General features: G+C 47.8%; 1 non-coding gene across 1 annotated transcript; it reads left to right on the top strand.

The window, feature by feature from the left end:
- The first annotated feature begins 2,451 nt into the window (after nucleotides 1-2,451).
- LOC149168401 (25S ribosomal RNA) lies at nucleotides 2,452-5,782 on the top strand. Its single transcript, XR_016259989.1, has one exon. It is a non-coding gene; the product is annotated as a 25S ribosomal RNA (ribosomal RNA).
- Nucleotides 5,783-6,404: the final 622 nt, after the last annotated feature.

Genomic DNA, 6,404 nt, shown 5'->3' with positions numbered 1-6,404 from the left:
TCAACTCATTCAGTCGAGTCATTTGAGGGCGTCCGTGTAAACTCGTTCAGGCGGGTCGGGTGAGGGCGTCCATGTAAACGCTTTCGAGTGGGTCGGGTGAGGGTGTCCATGTAAACTCATTCGGTTAGGTTGTTCAGTGTGACAGCATGCCCGTGCACCTGAGACCATATAAAAAATGCTAAGTTGTGACCCGGGGTGGGCTTTGTGCACGTTCGTGTAGCTCGTTTTCCTAGCTCTCCCTTGTGCCTTTGTTATGGTTGTGTGGGCACCCATGTAAACTCATTCGGGTGGGTCGTTTAAGGGCATCCATGTCAACTCGTTTAGGTAGGTCATTTGAGGGAATCCATGTAAACTTGTTTGGGCAGGTCGTTCGGCGGGTCATTTGAGGTCGTCCATGTAAAATCATCTGGGCGATTGGAGTGACGGTGTCCACGTAAACTTGTTTAGGTGGGTTAGGCGGGGTGTCTGTATAAACTCGTTCGGGTGGGTTGGGCGAGCGTGTCCATGTAAACTCATTCGGTTAGGTCATTCAGTGTGAGGGCACGCCCAAGCACACAAGCCCGTATCAAAAATGCTAAGTTGTGACCCGGTGTGAGCTTTGTGCATGTTCGTGCAGCTCTTTTTCCCAACTCTACCTTGTGCCTTCGTTTTGGTCATGTGTGGATGTCCATGTAAACTCATTTGGGCCAGTCGTTTGAGGGTACTTATGTAAACTCATTCGGGCAGGTCATTTGAGGGCGTTTGTGTAAACTCGTTTGGGCAGGTCGTTTGTGGGCGGCCATGTAAACTCGTTTGGGCGGGTCATTTGAGGGCGCCTGTGTTAAATCTTTTGGGCGTGTAACGCCCATGAGCTGTGGTTGGCGGAAGGGCGAGGGCGCACTAGGCGAGGGCACAGTCAAGCGAGTCAAGCTACAGGTCGCACGAACCTAAACAGAGCAAATGCGATGAAGTTTGAGCATGGTATGTTTATATCATGTGGGTGGTCTCGGGTGACCCAAGGAGCAGCCGAGCCGACAAGCGAACCAACACATGATGGGTAGCCGAACATTGCAAATGGGCGGGTCGACGATGATAAAACATAAATAGGATGACAAATGGATGTGGAATGAAGTTCGGCCGGATGCCCAAACGGTGGAGTGAGTGGTCATACAAATAGGAGGACGAGTTGTGGTGGAGGGTCATCACACTTGGAGCGAACATTCAAGTGAGAAGTGTGAAGTGCGAGCAAGCCTTCAGTAGTTTTGTGGAAGAGCAGGTCATGTGAGTGTGCCCACATGATGGGTGAACCAGATAGGGTGTTCGTGCAAGGCTGAACGATGAGTGAACTGGGTAGGGCGTTCGTGCAAAGCTAATTGACAGGTGAACTACGTAGGGCGTTTGTGTAGTGTTGAACGACGGGTGAGCTGGGTAGGGCATTCATGTAGGGCTGAACGATGGGCGTATCAGGCAACTTGGTGAGGGTGTCCTCTGAATGAGTTGAATGGCCGATTTGTGGTTTGTGCAGGACGACACGGTGAGGGCATTAGTTGAACAAAAGGTGGTTGAATCGGAGGTCATGAATGGGAGTTTGTGTAGGTGGTACTATGTCTGGCCCACCGAACGAAAGGAAGGCTCATTCGTAGTGGTGGTGCTCGGTCTTCTGTTCATTGGAAGGCATGGGCCAAGGGTGTAGGCTTCCATAATTGGTTCTCTTGAAAAGGCAGCGGTGGCTGATGTGTTTCTTGGGTGAGTTTTTTTGCTAGTGGTTGGGTCAAGGGAGTGGTTGCATGCATGCCTAGTAGCTCAAACCTTCCGTGAGAGGAAATTATTAGGGTGGGGTCAGTATGGGATGGATGAAGAGTAATTCAACTCATTGGGCTGACTCATTAGGCTAGCCACCCTAGTCCTCCCGACCGTTCCTCGATATGCCCTTGCGGAAGGGTTGGGTGTCTAGGTAATGAAAAACCCCTCCATCGGTCTGAGCTCCATCGAGATCGCAGTTTTCCCTACCAATGGGCATGAGGGTGGCAATCTTATCTCATGCCTTTTCCACCGATGGAATTCCTCATCCTCTCATGACCCACTCCCCTTCTAAGGAAAAAATAAGTAGTGGGTTGTGTCTTTGTTCCTCCCTTTGGATTGTCGGTTTTTTGTGGGACTTAGTCATTTCTTTGTATCGTGGTGTGTGCTTTGCGGACGTCGAAGGCATGTCTTTTTGGGAATCACATCCCATTCAAACGCACCCCCTACAATATGTTAGGGAGCATCGAAGCTGTTCGTCTGTGCGTAATGCAGTGTAGTTGGCTGAAATACCTCAAGCGATGTTTTGTGGTGTGTGTCGGCGAGCGATGATCTTGTCCCCTTGGATGGGCAGTCGGCGTTAGCTGATGCGAGCTTTGTGTGGGATAGCTCAAAATTTCTTTGCTCTCTCTTTTCCTCCCATCAGGTAGGGCGGATTTAGCTCCACCTTTGCAACCTCAGCTTAGGCGAGAACACCCGCTAAGTTTAAGCATATAATTAAGTGGAGGAAAAGAAACTTACAAGGATTCCCCTAGTAGCGGTGAGCGAACCAGGAAGAGCTTAGCATGAAAATCAGGGGGCAACATTGCCTGAATTGTAGTCTATAGAAGCATCCTCAGCGGTGGACCTAGGCCAAGTCCCTTAGAAGGGGGAACCTGAGAGGGTGACAGCCCCGTCGGGCCAGGACCCTGCATCACGAGGTGTTTTCGGCGAGTTGGGTTGTTTTGGAATGCAACCCTAATTGGGTGGTAAATTCTGTCCAAGGCTAAATAAGGGTGAGAGACTGATAGAAAACAACTACCATGAGGGAAAGATGAAAAGGATTTTGAAAAGAGAGTTAAAGAGTGCTCGAAATTTTTGGGAAGGAAGTGGATGGAGGCTTTCGATGCATCTCGGTCGAATGTGGAATGGCTCAGGTTGGTCCACCGCTCGACTTGAGGTGCAAACCAACACAGGCTGCTGCATCGTCACAAATGCGAGTGGATTACTACCTGTCAGTTTGCCATTGCGGTGGTTGAGCAATGAAGCATGTGCCCTTGTGGTGGGTTGTGTGCACCTGTGCACTCGTGGTGTTGGTTGGCGGGCTTTCCATTCAACCCATCTTGAAACACGGACCAAGGAGTCTAACATGTGTGCGAGTTGATGGGTTTGAAAACAGACAAGGCACAAGGAAGCTAATGGGTGAGATCCTCTCTCTAGGGTGTGCATTGTCGATCGACATTGAGCTTATGTGAAGGGTTTGAGTGCGAGCACACCTATTGCAACCTGAAAGATGGTGAACTATGTCTGAGTAGGGCAAAGCCAGAGGAAACTCTGGTGGAGGATCGTAGCGATACTGATGTGTAAATCATTCGTCCGACTTGGATATAGGGGTGAAATACTAATCAAACCATCTAGTAGCTGGTTTCCTCCAAAGTTTCCCTCAAGATAGCTGGAGCTCACACACGAGTTTTATCAGGTAAAGCAAATGATTAGAGGCATTGGGGGTGTAATTCCCTCGACCTATTCTCAAACTTTAAATAGGTAAGAGGGTGTGATTGCTCCATTGAGCTGTGCCATGGAATCGAGAGCTCCAAGTGGGTCATTTTTGGTAAGCAGAACTGGCGATGTGGGATGAACCAAATGTCGAGTTACAATGCTGAATTGCACGCTAACCTAGATCCCACAAAGGGTGTTGGTTGATTAAGACAGTAGGACGGTGGTCATGGAAGTCGAAATCTGCTAAGGAGTGTGTAACAACTCACTTGTCGAATCAACTAGCCTAAAAAATGGATGGCATTGAAGTGCGCAACCTATACTCGACCATCGGAGAAATCTCCTAGCTCCAATGACTAGGAGGATGTGGGGGTTGTTGAGAAACCTCGGGCATGAACTTGGGTGCATTAGCCCCCGGTGCAGATCTTGATGGTAGTAGCAAATATTCAAATGCGAACTTTGAAGGCTAAAGTGGGGAAAGGTTCCATGTGAACAGTGCTTGGACATGGGTTAGTCGATCCTAAGATATGGGCAAGGCTTGTATGAAGGGTACACTATGCATGAGCATCGAAAGGGAATCAGGTTAATATTCCCAAACTGGGACATGGCAGCAGGCGAAAATGTTAGGAAATCTGGAGACGTTGTCGGGGACCCCGGGAAGAGTTATCTTTTCTTTTCTGGAAGAGCATTGCATGTCTTGTAGTGTCCTGTGTGCCCTCGGCAACCCTTGAAAATCTGGAGGACCAAGTACTGTTCATGCCTAGTTGTACTCATAACCACATCAAGTCTCCAAGGTGAATAACCTCTGGTTAATAGAACAATGTAGGTAAGTGAAGTTAGAAAAACGGATCCATAACTTCGGGAAAAGGATTGGCTCTGAGGGTTGGGCCTAGGGGTCTGTGCCCTACCCATGTTGCTCTCATGGAGAGGGTGGGCAGTCGTGTGTCAATTGGGCTATGGGCATAAAATGCCCCCTGCCGAGGGCTTTTCCCTAGGCATCGAACAGTCGACTCAGAACTGGTACGGAAAAGGGGAATTTGACTGTTTAATTAAAACAAAGCATTGCAATGGTCCCTGCAGATGCTGACGCAATGTGATTTTTTCCCAGTGCTCTGAATGTCAAAGTGAAGAAATTCAGCCAAGCGTGAGTAAATGATGGGAGTAACTATGACTCTCTTAAGGTATCCAAATGCATCGTCATCTAATTAGTGATGCACATGAATGGATTAATGAGATTCCCACTATCCCTATCTACTATCTAGTGAAACCACAGCCAAGGGAACGAGCTTGGCAAAATCAACAGGGAAAGAAGACCTTGTTGATCTTGACTCTAGTCCGTCTTTGTGAAATGAGATGAGAGGTATAGAATAAGTGGGAACCGTTTTCAGCACAAGTGAAATACCACTACTTTTAATGTTATTCTAATTATTCTGTGGGGTGAAGACATGGCACTACACAGTTTTTGGCCTTAAGGCATGTTCGAGCAAGTCGATCCAGGCAAAAGACGTTGTCAGGTGGGGAGTTTTGTTGGGGCGACACATCTGTTAAAAGATAATGCAGGTGTCCTAAGATGAGCTCAACGAGAAGAGAAATATCATGTGGAAAAAAAGGGTAAAAGCTTATTTGATTTTGATTTTCAGTATGAATACAAAATATGAAAGCAGGGCCTATCAATCCTTTAGATTTTTCGAATTTGAAGCTAGAGGTGCTAGAAAAGTTACCATAGGGATAACTAGCTTGTTGCAGCTAAGAATTCATTGTGACGTTTCATTTTGAACCTTCATTGTCGAATCTTCCTATCGTTGTGAAGTAGAATTCACCAAGTGTTGGATTGTTCACCCACCAATAGGGAATGTGAGCTGGGTTTAGACCATCGTGAGACAGGTTAGTTTTACCCTACTGATGAACTGCATTGCAATAGTAATTCAACTTAGTCTGAGAGGAACTATTGATTCACACAATTGGTCATCGCGCTTGGTTGAAAAGTCAGTGGCGCGAAGCTACCTTTTGTCGAATTATGACTGAATGCCTCTAAGTCAGAATCCATGCTAGAAGTGGTGCATGTCGCTCTTCAACTATATCTCGACCTACATTAGGGGCATCGCTTTGTCACCCATAGGGACCCATGTCATTTGCAAACCGCAACCGTGAAGCATCTCGGTTAGGTAAGCTTTGAAGTTTAATTCCAAGCAGTCGTTGAGAAGAATCCTTTGCAGATGACTTAAATACGCGACGGGGTATTCTAAGTGGCAGAGTAGCCTTGTTGCCACGATCCACTGAGATTTAGCCCTTATTCACCTTGATTCAGAGCTTCGCTCTTGTCACAAACAAATCTGGACAACCCTCCCACTCTCGCGCCTTTGCCTCTTCCTCCAGAGGACAAATTTTTATTGCTTTGGGGTAGGAAACTTGGGGTTTCCACACCGCGACGGAAAAGGCACCAAAGCCCAGGGAAATTGGGGTTTCCATGTCGTGCTTCGTCACTCAAAATTTTGGGGTTTCGATGTCGTGTCTCAGTGCCCAAAATTTGGGGTTTCCATGTTGCGACGAAAAAGGCTCCCAAGCCTGGGAAAAATTGGGGTTTCCATGCCATACCCCGGCGCCCAAGCATGCGAAAAGTTTGGGTTTCCATGTCGCGCACTGGCACCCAAAATTTTGGGTTTCCATCGGGTGCCTAAAGTTTGGGGCTTCCGCCCAGCACAAAAAAAATTGGGGTTTCCATGTCACGCCCAAAATTTGGGGTTTCCACCCGGCACCTAAAATTTGGGGCTTCCGCCCAGTGCAAGAACTTTGGGGTTTCCATGTCCGCCAAAAATTTGGGGTTTCCAAGTCATCCACTGGTGCCCAAACCTGGGAAAAATTGGGGTTTCCGTGTCACACCACGACTGAAATTGGCAGTGCCCAAGCTTGCCGAAACTTGGGGCTTCCAT

Source organism: Pinus tabuliformis, chromosome 4_2 (assembly GCF_031772625.1).
Source record: "Pinus tabuliformis cultivar Carrire ecotype Pingquan chromosome 4_2, CPIR1, whole genome shotgun sequence".
Lineage (NCBI taxonomy): Eukaryota > Viridiplantae > Streptophyta > Pinopsida > Pinales > Pinaceae > Pinus > Pinus tabuliformis.
The sequence above is the reverse complement of the archived record's forward strand: the minus strand, read 5'-3'. Positions and strand labels throughout refer to the sequence as shown.